This window comes from Hemiscyllium ocellatum, chromosome 35 (assembly GCF_020745735.1).
Source record: "Hemiscyllium ocellatum isolate sHemOce1 chromosome 35, sHemOce1.pat.X.cur, whole genome shotgun sequence".
NCBI classification, from domain to species: domain Eukaryota; kingdom Metazoa; phylum Chordata; class Chondrichthyes; order Orectolobiformes; family Hemiscylliidae; genus Hemiscyllium; species Hemiscyllium ocellatum.
This window is the reverse complement of record NC_083435.1, coordinates 44,096,523-44,112,773: the sequence shown is the minus strand read 5'-3', so window position 1 is coordinate 44,112,773 and position 16,251 is coordinate 44,096,523. Positions and strand designations below refer to the sequence as shown.

The 16,251-nt window shown below is 42.9% G+C and overlaps 1 long non-coding RNA gene and 1 other non-coding gene across 2 annotated transcripts; one reads left to right on the top strand and one right to left on the bottom strand.

Annotated features, from left to right (window-relative positions):
* Nucleotides 1-3,398: 3,398 nt before the first annotated feature.
* Nucleotides 3,399-10,749, bottom strand: LOC132832526 (uncharacterized). Its single transcript, XR_009646961.1, has 3 exons — nucleotides 10,591-10,749; nucleotides 4,208-4,289; nucleotides 3,399-3,786 (listed from the first exon to the last, which is right to left on the bottom strand). It is a non-coding gene; the product is annotated as an uncharacterized LOC132832526 (long non-coding RNA).
* Nucleotides 8,463-8,621, top strand: LOC132833006 (U1 spliceosomal RNA). The gene has a single exon (XR_009647013.1). It is a non-coding gene; the product is annotated as a U1 spliceosomal RNA (small nuclear RNA).
* Nucleotides 10,750-16,251: the final 5,502 nt, after the last annotated feature.

Genomic DNA, 16,251 nt, shown 5'->3' with positions numbered 1-16,251 from the left:
AATAGGCTACATCTGATAAGGGCAGGAAATGATGTATGGAGTCCTTTATTTGTATAAATGAATCAGAGATGTATTTATTCCTTTATAAATGACTGCTATATAAGTCAGAAAACTGCATACACATATTAACAAAGGCAGAATGGGATATTAATCCCCACAGTTGTTGGCAACATAGACGAGGCTTTGCCTAGAGAAGATTGGCAGTTATGAAAGTGGGCAGACCAAAATTTGAAAGTAGAGCTGGGGGACTGTGCATGAGATTTCATGAAAATCATCAGGTCTGATTTCCAGAATGTCATCCCAAAGGCAGAGATCACTCTCAACAGAACCAGACAAAAAAGGCAAACACACTCTCACTGGCATCTTGAAATAACAGCAGTGTGGTGCGAATGGACCATATAAGCATCCTGTTTCAAAAGCAGGGGAAGCTGAAGATTAAAATTATGGCGAGTTCAGATATTTTAAAAATATTTTCATCCAAAGGTTATACTACAAAGTAATAAAAGAAGTAAAACTACATAGGTAGATGGACAGGAACCAAATAGGTTGGAAGTTGTAAATGAAGTTAGGCTACAGTTGGAATATCACGTGCAATTCTGGTCTCCTTCCTATCAGAAAGATGTTGTGAAACTTGAAAGGGTTCAGAAAAGATTTACAAAGATGTTGCTAGGGTTGGAGGATTTGAGCTATAGGGAAAGGCTGAACAGGCTGGTGCTGTTTTCCCTGGAGCGTTGGAGGCTGAGGGGTGACATTATAGAGTTTTACAAAATTATGGAGGGCATGGATAGGGTAAATAGGTAAAGTCTTTTCCCTGGGGTTGGGGAGTCCAGAACAAGAGGGCATAGGTTTAGGGAGGTGAAAAATATAAAAGAGACCTAAGGAGCAACTGTTTCACACAGAGAGTGGTACGTGTATGGAATGAGCTGCCAGAGGTAGTGGTGGAGGCTGGTACAATTGCAACATTTAAGAGGCATTTGGTTCAGTATATGAATAATAGGAAGGGTTTGGAGGGATATGGGCTGGGTGCTTGCAGGTGGGATTAGATTGGGTTGGGATATCTGATCGGCATGGACGGGTTGGACCGAAGGGTCTGTTTCCATGTTGTACACCTCAATGACTCTATGACCTAGGCAATAAATTCTGGTCAGCAAATTTAAAGCAAAGAAATGTTCTACTGAATTTAGATGCCATTGGAACAAGCGTGTTTATAAAAGTGGACAACTTAAAGTGGTTGAAACAGGTCAAATTTAAACTCTCAACAGTGAAATCACAAGGGACAAAGTGAAAAGTCAGAGGACAGTTGTAGCCAGTCTGCAAAATAAGGATGAAGAAATAACCAAAATGCTTTATGTCCTTCATAAACAAGAAGTATCCTTTTTCTGCAGGAATGCCTGCTAAAAGTTAAAGATTAGATCAGAAAATGAAGCAAGACTAGATTTCAAGAAGAGCTTCCTACAATTTTGCAGAATGGGGCATCATGAAAGACAAGTACCAATGACATTACATGCTGATGCTGAACCTGTTTGTTCACTCCAAGGAAGGTAGCTCATTGTCATGACAATGGATCACAGTCCCAAATTAGTTAAAGTTGTATTGAAGTTATCTAATGGCTAAGTCTCCACAGTCCTCTGGGAAAAATAACTCAGTGATTCACTATTGTCTGAGTCAAGGAGCTCCTCCTCATCTCAGTCATAAATGGCTTGCCATTTATTCTTTGACCATATCCTTTGGTTCTAAATCTAAATTATTTAACTTCTGAATTGCTTGCTACATTTGTGTGTTAGCTTTCAATGATTTATGAACAGGGTATCCCATTCCTTTTGAACATTCCAGTCTCACCATTTAGGCAATACTTTGTATCTTCATTCCTCCTATCCCTCACCTTACACTGATCCCCATTGTCTTCCATCTGCTATGCTCTTGCCCATTCAATACACCTGTCAAAATTCCCTTGACATTCAAAGTTTGTGCGAAGATTTGTAGCTCGGGTGCTTGTTGTAGTGGTTCTGTTCGCCGAGCTGGAAGTTTTTGTTGCAAACGTTTCGTCCCCTGGCTAGGAGACATCATCAGTGCTCTGGAGCCTCCTGCGAAGCGCTTCTTTGATGTTTCTTCCGGCATTTATAGTGGTCTGTCTGCTTCCGGGTGTCAGTTTCAGCTGTCCGCTGTAGTGGTTGGTATATTGGGTCCAGGTCGATGTGTTTGTTGATGGAGTTTGTGGATGAATGCCATGCCTCTAGGAATTCCCTGGCTGTTCTCTGTCTGGCTTGCCCCATGATAGTAGTGTTTTCCCAGTTGAATTCATGTTGCTTGTTGTCTGAGTGTGTGGCTACTAGGGATAGCTGGTCGTGTCGTTTCGTGGCTAGTTGATGTTCATGTATGCGGATTGTTAGCTGTCTTCCTGTTTGTCCTATATAGTGTTTTGTGCAGTCCTTGCATGGTATTTTATAAACTACATTCGTTTTGCTCATGTTGGGTATTGGCTCCTTTGTTCTAGTAAGTTGTTGTCTGAGCGTGGCTGTTGATTTGTGTGCCGTTATGAGTCCTAGGGGTCGCAGTAGTCTGGCTGTCAGTTCTGAAACGCTCCTGATGTATGGTAGTGTGGCTAGTCCTTTTGGTTGTGGCATGTCCTCGTTCCGTGGCTATCTCTTAGGCATCTGTTGATAAAGTTGCGCGGGTATCCGTTTTTGGCGAATACCTTGTATAGGTGTTCCTCTTCCTCTTTTCGCAGTTCTGGTGTATCCCTAGTAGCCACACACTCAGACAACAAGCAACATGAATTCAACTGGGAAAACACTACTATCATAGGGCAAGCCAGACAGAGAACAGCCAGGGAATTCCTAGAGGCATGGCATTCATCCACAAACTCCATCAACAAACACATCGACCTGGACCCAATATACCAACCACTACAGCGGACAGCTGAAACTGACACCCGGAAGCGGCAAGGACAGACCGCTATAAATACCAGAAGAAACATCAAAGAAGCGCTTCTCAGGAGGCTCCAATAGCACTGATGATGTCTCCTAGCCAGGGGACGAAACGTTTGCAACAAAAACTTCCAGCTCGGCGAACAGAACCACTACATTCCCTTGACATACTTTTAGCTTGTACCTCATCACAACTCACATCCAATAACATTTTGTATTATCTTAGAAATATTGTAATTGGTCCCCACATCAAAATATAGATTGTGGTTCACCTTTTAGACCAAGTTTTTAAAAACTGGTCTGAATATCACTTCCTTGGAGCTTGATGTCAACTTCTTGACACTACTGTGATGCAATTTCAGATGTGAAAGGCACAAGACAAATGTAGGTGTTTGACAAGATTTAATTGCTTTCAATCGTACATGGAGAATGGAAACAGGCAGTAAAATGTTAGCTGCCACTTTGCATTCATTCAGTTATGCTTGCTCTCAATATAAAAGGTACTCAGACACGTTGCTATAACTGATTTGTGCCATGTGGACCCTGCCCACCTCCCAAAAAAATCTTCATTTCCATTGTCAATCATTCCACATGGAAGCTGTTACATGTTGAGGGGACATCAAATCACACAAATGGCAGGAGATATTTTGAAGCCTATCATATTTTGTGTGAAGAATTATGGTCTCAGAAACCCTGAACTAAGAGGAAGTGAATGAGTGCAGTTAATTTTGTGATTGATGTTGTTCCATACCAATGGATTGATGGTATAACCATATCCACATCAGCAGAGCACCAATCGCAATGGAGAGGATCATTGGAAGAATGTTTGATGAAAATATGATCGAATAGCAGGAGTCATCTGTAAGAGGAAACAGTTCACCTGAATCACTGTGGAACCATTATTAACATGAGAAAACATTTACGCATCATATTATTTGAAACACATGCTAACACACAACGACCTCTTGACTGAATTATTTTATTTTGGCCCATTTACGGAAGAGTGATTCCAGAGACAGCTATTGAACTGGATGAATTCCATCTTTTCCAGCAGGGTGATGCAGGAATGGTCAATTTGAGGAGTCAGTTGGGAAATCAGTGGAAACGTCTGCTCACTCAACATTGTGCATTTTCCAGATTCCTCACTGGGCCTGAATCAATATTAACAAGCTAATACTATGTTTAATGCACTGTTGATTGTTCCCATACTTCTAATATCCATTGAGCTTTACAGTTATCCTCAAACAGAGATCAGGCCAATAGCATTAAACTCTCCTTACCACAAGCTGAAATTGGAGGCAGCGACATCAGAAAGTTGCAGAAAACTTTCCGCTCTAGTCTTCAACCTCCTGAAGTAAATTCCTAAATGCAAAGCATAAAGAACAATTATTGACTCCAAAATAATAGCACTGAATAAATGCTTCCCCGATCAGCACTGAGCTGCTGGCTTTTCTAACACATTGAAGAATTGGCTGTGGCTCAGTTGGTAACATTCTTGATTTTGCTTTAGAGATTGAACTATATTCACACTCACACATTGTGTGTTCATTTACCAATGTAAAGCAGGCACACACACACACACACACACACCCTCATGAACACATAACATTTTACAGAAAGAATAGCCTAATATTTATTAGTGAGTGGCAGGCATTTGTCAACGCTGTGGGAGAATGGAAAGTATATGGGATATGGTTGAAGAGATCCTAGGGGCAAACACATCCTGTCAAATTTACTTATCATACGGTAATCTATTTTTCATCCTCCTCACCTCTAATAAGGAGGTTGGTCTCTGGTGATCTGAGCTTGCGAGAAAAGTAAAAGACTGCGGATGTTGGAATATTGAAAGAAAAACAGGAGGTACTGGACACATCTGGAAGCATGTGTGGATCGAGTAACAGAGTTTCAACTCTGATATCTTTTTCAGAACCTTCTGGTCATTGTTTGAGGACAACCATTACACATGCCTGCACAGCAGGTTAAGAAAATACTCTCTTACTCTGAGTGCTGGATGTCAGTCCAGCCAGTGGATTCACCATCAAAGAGGAAATAGAACTAAAAGCTGTCAGCTAACCTGCAGAGCTAAGAATCTCAAAATCAACTGCATTACAACCAAAATCCATATTACCATCCAAATTAACACCTGCAACATTCCACCAACCACTCAATACATCATCCACACACCGATTCATAAATTTGTTTAAGCTGTGTTTATTAAATTAAGCTTGGTTAGATTGACTCCTTTTAAAACATAAAAGCATTTTGTTTGGGAAGATCTGTGAGGGAAGGGGCCTTTTTTAAGTTATTCTAGCACTACCAGAGAGAGGGGTTGAATTTAAAAAAGAAAGGAAATTCATCTCCTATCTTGTCTGGAATCGATATGAATTGAGAATCTTAGTTTAACAACCATCACAGATGAGATTAGAGATTAGAGATTAGATTTACAGTGTGGAAACAGGCCCTTCGGCCCAACAAGTCCACACCGACCCGCCGAAGCGCAACCCACCCATACCCCTACATTTACCCCTTACCTAACACTACAGGCAATTTAGCTTGGCCAATTCACCTGACACGCACATCTTTGTGACTGTGGGAGGAAACCGGAGCACCCGGAGGAAACCCACGCAGACACGGGGAGAACGTGCAAACTCCACACAGTCAGTCGCCTGAGTCAGGAATTGAACCCAGGTCTACAGGCGCTGTGAGGCAGCAGTGCTAACCACTGTGCCACCGTGCCGCCCGGAAATCGAGTGACAAGTTATAGAGTGGCAGTGTGCCTGGAAATTGGAGATTCTGGTAATGTAGATGAATGCCAAACCATGAGATCTGTATGTGTGATATATTTCTTGCTGAAATAAGTTGAATTCCAAACTCCAACCACTGCCTCCATTACAGACTGTGGGATCATTCTGGAAGAAACGATCCCCTGTGTCCTGTGTTCTGTTTTGATCAGAGCCACACATGCATCACGAATGGTCTTGAGAGGTGGAAGATTTCGCAAGATGAGCAAACTTCATTCATTCAAAACCCTCACCCAGATTAACATAAGAGAGATGCAACATAAGATCATGTTGTTGATAAGATAATCCATAATAGGTTAATGGAAGAAAAGGATGTTGTTCACAAGTGGTCATTATGTGAGAGAGGCATAGAAGGGCCGTACCAGCAGAGTGGCACATTCAGAGGAGTAGGTTGGCCAGGAAGAAGATTGAAAGTACTATCTCCTTGAGGGCACACTGGGCATGAAAGTCAGTAGATTGGCAGTTGGGATCGCTACTTCTGATAATCAAGTATTAAATGCTTCAGAAATTACAGCAAAGAATGCCAAGAAGGGCATTGAAGGATTGTCTCTTCAGGAGTCAAGCCTGTGATAGTGGCAAGCATTCAGGAAGTTCAAGGAGTACGTAAAATTGCCACAGGGAATTTGAAAAGAGAGAATACCTCAACAGAGAATAGGAAATGGAGGCAAAAAGAAAGTCAAGGAAGGAGATGAAGAGAAAAAAATAGTTTGTGAGGAGGCAGTGATGTAATGGATATGCCATTGATACTCACAAAGGCTGAGGCTAATGCTCTGAAAACATGGCTTTAATATTATCATGGCATCTGTTGGAATAAATGTTGAATTGGGAAGCTGGTGTCAGTAACACTGACCATGGAATCATCAACAATTACCAAGAAAACACCATTGCACTAGGGAAGAAATCTGCTATCCTTACCCTATCTTGCTGATATGTGACTCCAGACCACAACGGAGGTTAAGTTTTAAATGTGTTCTGAGATGACCTATCAGGCTGCTCAGTTGGCGCAAAATATCAGAAAACTAAAAAGGAATCAAACCAGACCACCTGGCTTTGATCTAGACACAAGGAATGACAGCACTGTATACAGCCCTGTTAACATTTGAAAGTCCTTGCTTCCAACTTCTGAGACCAAGCCCAACATTTGTTGTGAAGCACCAGTCTGATGTAGTCATACTCTTACAATTGCATCTTCCATGCAGGCACCACCATTGACATCCCTGGGTATGTCTTGTCCCTCTGTCAGGACTGGTTCAGCTGAGGGAATGCTGCGGTAGTATACAATCGAGAGGGAATTATGGCAGGAGTCCACATTGACTGATGGCACATCAGGTCAAACATAGGGAAGGAAACATCATGCTACACCACCCTACCTCAACTGAATAATCAGTATTCCTCTAATTGATCACCATTTGGAGGAAGCAGTAAGGGTGGCAGGCAAGGACACAGAATGCCTCTGGGTGAGGGATTTCAAATTCCAGCACCAACAGTGGCTTGCTAGCCCAATTACTGATCGAGCTGGTTTAGTCCGAAAGGACATTGTTGTTAGACTGGGTGTGCAGTAGGTGGTGAGGAACCAACAAGAGGTAAAATGTACTTGACCATGTCTCAACAATCTATCTATTAAAGCTGCATCTGCCCATGACAGTATTGGAAGGACTGACCTTTATAAAATCTTTATGAAGTTGAAAACTCACCTTCATATTGAGGATACTGTCCATTGTGTTGTGTGGCCTTGCTAATCAATTCCAATTTCAATAAGATCAAATAATTTAAGAACAGGAATCCACGAGGTGATATTGAACCATTAGCAGCATGCAAAGTGTCCTCCAACAGAACCTGCAACCTCTTGGCTAGGCATATCCCACACTCTACAATTACCAAGCTGGAACCAACCCTGACTCCATGGAGAGTGCAGGAGAACATGTCAGGAGCAGCACCAGGCATACTTGAAAATGAGGTATCAACCTTATGAAATTATAGATCAGGACTTCCTGCATGTCAAACTGCATTGGCAGCAAGTGATAAGCAGAACTAAGTGGTCCCACAAAACCATAAACAATAGATCATATGATACAGGGGCAGAATTAGGTCATTTGGCCCATCGGATCTGCTCCACCATATCATGGCTGACATGTTTCTTCCATACGCACCCTGTAATTCTTGATGTCCCTACCAATCAAGAGCCTATTGACATTTGTCTTAAACATACTCAATGACTGGCCTCCCCAGCTTTCTGCAACAATGTGTTCCACACATTAACAACATTCTGGCTGAAGAAATTTCTCTTTATCTCAGTTGTCAAGGGTTTCAAGGGGTGTCCCTTCACTCTGAGTTTGCACCCTTGGGTCCTAAGTTGATCCTACCAGTGGGACATCTTCTCCCCATCCACTCTATCCAGTACTCTCAGTATACTGTAAGTTTCAGTATTCTGTATGTTTCAGAGAGACAGCAGTAGCAGGATGTTGCAAGGACGGCAGTAACAGGATGCTGCATGGAGTGCAGTAACAGGATGGTGTAGGGACAACAGTAACAGGATGGTGCAGGGACAGCAGGAACAGCTGTGGCAAGGACAATAGAAAGAGGATGGTGCAGGCTCAGCAATAAGAGCATGGTGCAGGGACAGCAGTAACAGTGGAAGGATCCTTTGGATCCTTGGACACCGAAGGGTGAGATGTGGGCAGAGATTTTGCACATCTGGTGCAGTATGGTCGACTGCAGGATTTGTGGTATGGGAATACATACCTGGCAGGGAAGATACCATGACCACTAAGGTGGTTCTTCCAGGAAGAGGCTACCCATTGCACTTTGGATGTGCTGATGCCTGTGGCATCCCCAAACAGGGAATACTAAACTGCAAAATTTGCGATAGTTCGGGACTGCGTTTGTGCAAGAAGTGCAAATCTGCGCCCAACCTCCCCACGTACCTCCATCCAAGGCCCCAAAGGATCCTTCCACATCTGACAGAAATTCACTTATACTTTCCACACATATCATCTACTGTATTTGTTGCACCCGATATGGTCTCCTCGGGAACGCTAACTTGCATATCGTTTCAGGGACTATCTCTTGGACACCCACACCAACCAACCCCACCACCCCGTGGCTGAACACTTCAACTCTCCCCTTCCACTCTACCAAGGACGTGCAGATCCTGAATCCTGAGACTACTCCATCACCAAATCCTTACCATCTGACACCTGGAGGAAGAACATTACATCTTCTGCCTTGAGACCCTGCAACCACACAGGATCAATGTGGATTTCACCAGTTTCCTCATTTCACCTCCCCCCCCATCCCAGTCCCAAACCTCCAACTTGGCATCACTCTCATGACCTGTTCATCCTCCTTCCAACCTATCCACTCCACCCTCCCTCCGACCTATCACCTTTTCTCCCCTCCTTCACATTCCCTGGTACAATCCTCCCAGCTCCAACCCCATCTTGTTTATCTCGCAGCACCCTGAGTCCACAAGCCTCATTTCTGAAATGTCAATTCTCCTGCTCCTCAGATGCTGCCCGACCTGCTGTGCTTTTCCAGCACTACACTCTCGTATGCATGTCCACAAGTGATTCACATTGACATTTGCACTTCCCACACCTATGTAACTCCTGTCTGACTGGGTAACACTGATCATATTCAGGCATCCTGCCATTGATTCACAAGCATTAGATTTTCTGCAATGTGCAAACAGGCCATTTGGCCCAACAAGTCCACACCTACCCTCTGAAGACCTACGCACTCAGACCTTTTCCCATACTTGTATCCTGTCTAATGCACCTAGCCTACACATCCCTGAACATAATAGACAATTTAGATTAGATTCCCTACATGTGGAAACAAACCCTTCAACCCTCTGAAGTGTAACCCACCCAGACCCATTTCTGGCTGACTAATGCACCTAACACTATGGACAATTTAGCATGGCCATTTCATCTAACCTGGACGTCTTTAGACTGTGGGAGAAAACCAGAGCATCTGGAGGAGACCCGCGCAGACACAGGGAGGACGTGCAAACTCTACACAGACAGTCATCCCTAAGCTGGGATTGAACCTGGGATCCTGGTGCTGTGAGACAGCAGTGCTAACTACTGAGCCACCATGCCACCCCTATTTAGCATGGCCAATCCACTTAACCTACACATCTTTGGATAGTGGGAGGAAACCATGGATGCAGACATGGGGCGATGTGCAAAAACCACATACACATTGGCTTGGGCTGGAATTGAACCTGGGTTGCTGGCGCTGAGGCAGCAGTGCTCACCACGAATCCACCACACCACCCATTTAATGAGAAACCATTCAGTGCAGATTGAGGCCATTTCCCCACGGAGTCTGCACTGTCCCTCTGAAGAGCATCCCGTACACACCCACACCAACCCTTTCCACATAACCCTTCATTTCCCAATCTAATCCACCTAGCCTGCACAATTTGGACAATTTAGCACAGCCAATCCAATTAACCTGCACATCTGCAAGAAACTGAAGCTTTGGAGGAAACCCACTAGGCACAGGGAGAACGTGCAACCTTCACAGTCACCTAGGCTGAAATTGAACCTAGGGCTGTGAGGCAGCAGTGCTAACTACTCTGTCACCAATGAGGAAGACCACCCTCACATTCATATACTGACGCAACTTAACTCACTCGTGAGTTAAAATCACACAACACCAGGTTATAGTCCAACAGGTTTAATTGGAAGCACACTAGCTTTCGGAGTGTCGCTCCTTCATCAGGTGGTAGTGGAGGGCTCAATCCTAATCTGTTTTTCTATAACATGGTGTTGTGTGATTTTTAACTTTATACACCACAGTCCAGTACCGACATCTCCAAACCACATCTTCTTATACGTATGTGTTTCACTGACCTGCGAAATGTCTGTGATCCACCTTTGTGGGAATCACTGGGGAGAATCGATGTTTTCACTGAGATCTTCCCTCCTCGAACAACTGCACTGCTTCTAACACAACAAAAACTGGCTCTGACTCTCGTGTTTGGTGGGAGTTGAAATCATTCTCCGATTGTAGTGACTAAAAATCTTGTGTCAGGAGGTATTTGGATCTGGAGAAAACGGTTATTATCTCTGCCGTGATGTTGTGCAAGAAATGCGATTGGTGTCTTGGAGATTCGGAAGTGGGTTGAACTTTGTTCACTTGCACTGGTTTCAGTTGCGATTTCCTCACACTGAAAGAGCTTCCAGGAAATGCTGAAGTTCAGTACCACACCCATTGTGATTCAACAGTGAAGTCTCAAAAACTATCAGTTTCGATTAATTTGTAAATCAGCTGCTGCATTTCCCCACAATGAGCTATTTATAAGAAATGCTAAAGTTCGAGTTTTGATTCGGATAGGCTCCGCAGCACAGCATGAAACTCTTCAGCCCATCGTATCCGTGCTAGTCACCCAGCATCCATCTGTTCTAATCCATTTTTCAGCAATACACTGAGGGCCTCTTTTGTTGGAGAGTTTCAATTACTCATCTGAGTATTTCTTTATTGTCTTCATTATTTCAGCCGTGCCAGCCTTTCAGGCAGTGGGTTCACTGTACCCACAGCCCTCTGAGTGAAATAAATCCTCTGAATCCCCTTCTAAACCTTCTGCAAAACTGTGTCCTTTGGTTATTGATCACTCTTTTGAGGGGAATAAATTAGATTAGGTTCTCTACATTATGGAAACAGACCCTTCAGCTGACCACACCGACCCTCTGGAGAGTAATCCACTAAAGCCCATTCCTGTACCCTATATTTACCCCCGACTAATGCACCTAACACTGTGGGTAATTTAGCATTGTGTATTCACCTAATCTGCACATTTTTGGATTGTGGGAGGAAACCAGAGAAAACCCACGCAGAATGTGTAAACTCCATGCAGTCGCCTGAAGTGGGAATCAAACCCAGGACCCTGCGCGCTGCGAGGCAGCAGTGCTAACCACTGAGTCACCGTGCCGTCCGAGATTCTCCCTCTGTGATCTGTCTGTGATTCTCAGAACTTTGTATACCTCAACCGTTCCCATCCCACTCCTCTCCCCCCAACCAACCTTCTGTACTCCAAGGAATATTTTCCCAGCCAATCTAATCAAGTTTTATAACCTAATTAATCACTTCAAACCATGAAGCATCCTGGTGAGTCTCATCGGCACTCACTCTCAAACAATCATTTGCTTCTTACAGTGTGGTGACCAGTACTGCACACGGGGTTCCAGATGTGGTCGGACAATTTCTAATGATCTCCTTACTTCTTGTATTCAATGCCTTGAATAATAAAGCCAGGTATCCCATGTGCTTCCTTCACCAACTATATTGACCTGTCCTGCTACCTTCAAAAATCTATAGAAATGCACAGCAATGTCCCTCATAAAAGGGAAAATTCTAAAAGTGGCAGGCTATCAAACTGCTGATGACTATAGAAATCCCCATGAGCACAAGGGACGAAGAAAGACTTTCATAAGCATGAGGAGGCAACAAGTCACTATTTAAGATAATGGCAAGGATAATCATGTAAATGGACTTCAGTAGAAATTGCATATTGTCACGTTTGAATATCATAAATTGACACTTAAAAAGCAAGTTAAAAATTGCACAACACCAAGTTGACAACCATCTGATGAAGGAGCAGTGCTCTGAAAGCTAGTGCTTCCAATTAAACCTGTTGGACTATAACCTGGTGTTGTGTGATTTTTTTAACTTTGCCCCTCCCCCCCAGTCCAATACCGACACCTACAAATCTTAAAAAAGAAAGTCAGCTTAAAAGACTGGAGATAAAGGCTGTAGGCAGGGCTGCTGATGTATTTGCATCACTATTAGAGAAGGTATCTGGGAGAATGAGAAAGTGAAAAAAGCCATTATAAGTGCATATGAGCTTCTACCAGAAGCCTACAGACAACATTTCAAGAATCTAAGGAGGGACCCTGGTCAAACCTATATTGAGTTTGAAAGGGTCAAACAAGGTATAAAAGCTTTAAAAATTGAACGAATCTATGATGCCCTTAAATAGGCAATTATTTTGGAGGAATTCAAAAATTCACTGCCTGAAGCAGCACAGACTTATGTGGAAGAGCAATGAGTTAAAATGGCAAGGTGAGCAGCTGAAGTGGCTGCTGATTATGAGCTGGTCCATAAAACTCGGTTTGGCTTCCAGAATTAATTTCAGTCCATGAGGGATAGAAATTGGAGCAAAGAGAAATCCTCATGTGGAAAGGGAAAGGTAGATCTCACTGAAGATCATAGGGATAACTTATTACAGGGTAAAACAGAAAGCTTTGATGGGGACAAAGAAGTTAAAAGTCTGAAGTGTCTTCATTATCATAAAGTGGGTTACACAAAATCACAGTGTTGATGGGCTAGGAGAAAGACAGATATAGGAAAACCAGACAAGCGTGGTAGTTTTGTTGCATTAGTAACATCAAGCACAAGGGAAGTTAGACAACTGTCTCAGAGTGTACAAGATGATCAGAGGTTGGTTAAGAATGAAGTGCCAGATCTGCTTAAAACATATACATGCAAGGGTAAAGTTTATTCACATAGGCTGGGAGTAGCAGGTAAAGAGATTACAATATTAAGAGACACAAGATCGTCTCAGTCTATGATGCTGAAGGATGAGGGAATATGTACTTCTGAAGGATTGTTGCCAGAAAAGGTACTAGTAACAGGAATCCATCGTGAGACAAAAAGTGCCTAATTATGTAAAGTGAGGCTCGATGTGTCCAGAGAAAAGTAGAGAATTTGTGGTAGGAGCTCCAGGAATAGAATTTGTCCTTGCAAATGATTTAGCTGATTCACTGGTACACATGCTGCCTACTTTAGTTGAAAAATCGGTGGAGATTCAAGCAACTGAAGAAATGCTGGGTGTTTATCCAGGGATCTTCCCAGATTGTGTGGTCAGGAGCTAAAGCAGGAGAGATCAAAAGGCACAGATAAGAAAGTGAAATAGCTTTATCAGAGACTTTTTTGATCACATAAATGGGACAGAGCAGGAGCAAATAGGCAAACATGCAAGTATCTTTAGCTCTGCTCAGCTTATTGAGTTACAGCAGAAAGATGAGAACTTAAAATAGTTGTAATCAAAAAGCAAGTACTGAGAAGGAATTTGAATGCATCCTTGTGTGATATTACTTAGCAAATGATCCCTTAATGAGTAAATGGAGACCATCACACAAGCAGACGAAAGATGGGCAGAGATTCATCAAATTGTTTCGCCAGTAGGGTATAGAAAGGAGGTGCTGTGAATGGCGCATGAGCTACCATTTGGAGATCATTTCAGGGTGAGGGAAGACACAGGCTAAAATACAAAGACATTTTTACTGGCCTGGACTACACAAGGATGTTGTTGAATTTTGCCAAATGTGTCACACATGTCAGCTAATCATAAAACCACAGGCTGTAATAAAACCTGCACCTTTAATACCTATTCCAGCATTTGAAGAACCTTTCACAAGAGTCTTGATTCATTGCGCAGGTCCCCTACGTCAAATAAAAAGTGGGAATAAGTATTTATTAACAGTAATGGATGTATTGACTAGATTTCCAGAGGCATTCCTATTATGTAATATCACAGCTAAAAGGGTTGTAGAAAAATTACTCAACTTTTTTTTGAGATGTGGACTATCAATAGAGATTCAGTCAGATCAAGGATCAAACTTCACATCCAAGCTATTCAAGAAGTTTATTGATAACTTGGGAATAAAGCAATTCAAATCTACTGCAGACAATCCAGAGTCGGGTGGAGCCCGAGAGAGATGGCATCAAACACTAAAGACCATGTTGCGGGCTTATGGTCAAGATTGTCCAGATGATTGGGATAAGGGAGTTCTGTTTGTGCTTTCTGTGATCAGAAATGCACCAAATGAATTGACCAAATTCAGTCCATTTGAATTAAATTTTGGGCATGAAATAAGAGAACCATTAAAATTGATTATGGAGAAATTAATCAGTCAGAATTCAAAGACCATCCATTTGGACTATGTGTCAAATTTTAGAAAACGATTAAATAGATCTGGAGTATTGGCAAGACAGCATTTAAAAGTATCACAGCATCCAATGAAACAGGAAGTGGATAATAAATCACAAATTCTCAGTTTTGCAATTGGCGATAAGTTATTGGTGTTACTTCCTGTAACAGGTGAGCCTTTAAAAGCCAGTTTTAGTGGACTTGATCATACTGAGAAGAAATTGAGTGAGGTGAACTACTTGATAAGGACTCTAGACAGAAAGAAATCTCACAAAGTGTGTCATGTGAATATGCTCAAAAGGTATTTGACAGGGAAGGAAAGCAAGAGGAGAAGGTGTTAGTGATTACAGCACAGAAGGAAGAACCAAATTCAGAGGATTCTGAATTGGACATTCCTCAATTCAAATTGGACAAGGAGGAAGTTGTCAAAAATTGAGGTAAGTTATTGAGTTACCTTCCACAAGAAAATTGAAATGACCTGGAAGAGTTATTACTGTCACATGGCAAGACATGAGGATATAAACTGGGACGTGCTAATCTAATTATGCATGATGTAGAGATAGGAAATGCTGTTACAATAAAGCACCATCCTTATAGGCATCAGCCTCTAAAGTTGGCACAGGTTCAGACGGAGATAAAGCACATGCTCCGAGATGGAGCTCACCCATAGTCATGGTGCCGAAGCCAGATGGTAGCCAATGGTTGTATATGGTCTATCGCAAAGTTAATGATGTTACAAAGACTGATGCATATCCACTTTGGTGGTTGGAGGACTGTGTCAAAAAGGTGGGACAAGCAACTTACATTTCTAAGTTGGACTTGTTCAGAGGCTTCTGGTAAGCAACTCTGTGAGAGAGAACAAAGGCAATTTCTGCTTTCATGATGCTAAATGGACAATATCAGTTCAAACATCAGCACGAATCCTTCCACATCTGACAGAAATTTACCTGTACTTCTACCAATGGGATCTACTGTACCCGATGTGGTCTCCTCTATATCGGAGAGACACGACGCTTTCTTGCGGATCATTTCAGAGAACATCTCTGAGACACCCACAGCCATCAACCTCACCGCCCTGTGGCTGAACACTTCAACTCCCCCTCCCACCACTTCCAGGAGATGCAGGTCCTGGGCCTCCTCCATCATCAAACCCTTACCACCCGATGTCTAGAGGAAGAATGCCTCATCTTCTGCCTTGGGACCCTGCAACCATATGGGATAAATGTGGATTTCAACAGTTTCCTCATTTCCCCTTCCCCTACTTTATCCCAGTCCCAAGCCTCCAACTCAACACCACCTTCCTAACCTGTTCATCATCTTTCCCATCCATCCACTCCACCCTTTGACCCATCACCTTCTCCTTCACCTTCATCCACCTCTCGTTTTCTCAGCTAACTTCTCCCTAATCCCGCTCCCCTTCCATTTATCTCTCAGCCCAGTGGCCCAAAAGCCTCACTCCTAATGAAGGGCTTATGCCCGAAACGTCAATTCTCCTGCTCCCCAGATGCTGCCTGACCGGCTGTGCTTTTCTAGTATCACACTCTCAACTATATCAGTTCAAAGTCGTGCCATTTGGTATGAA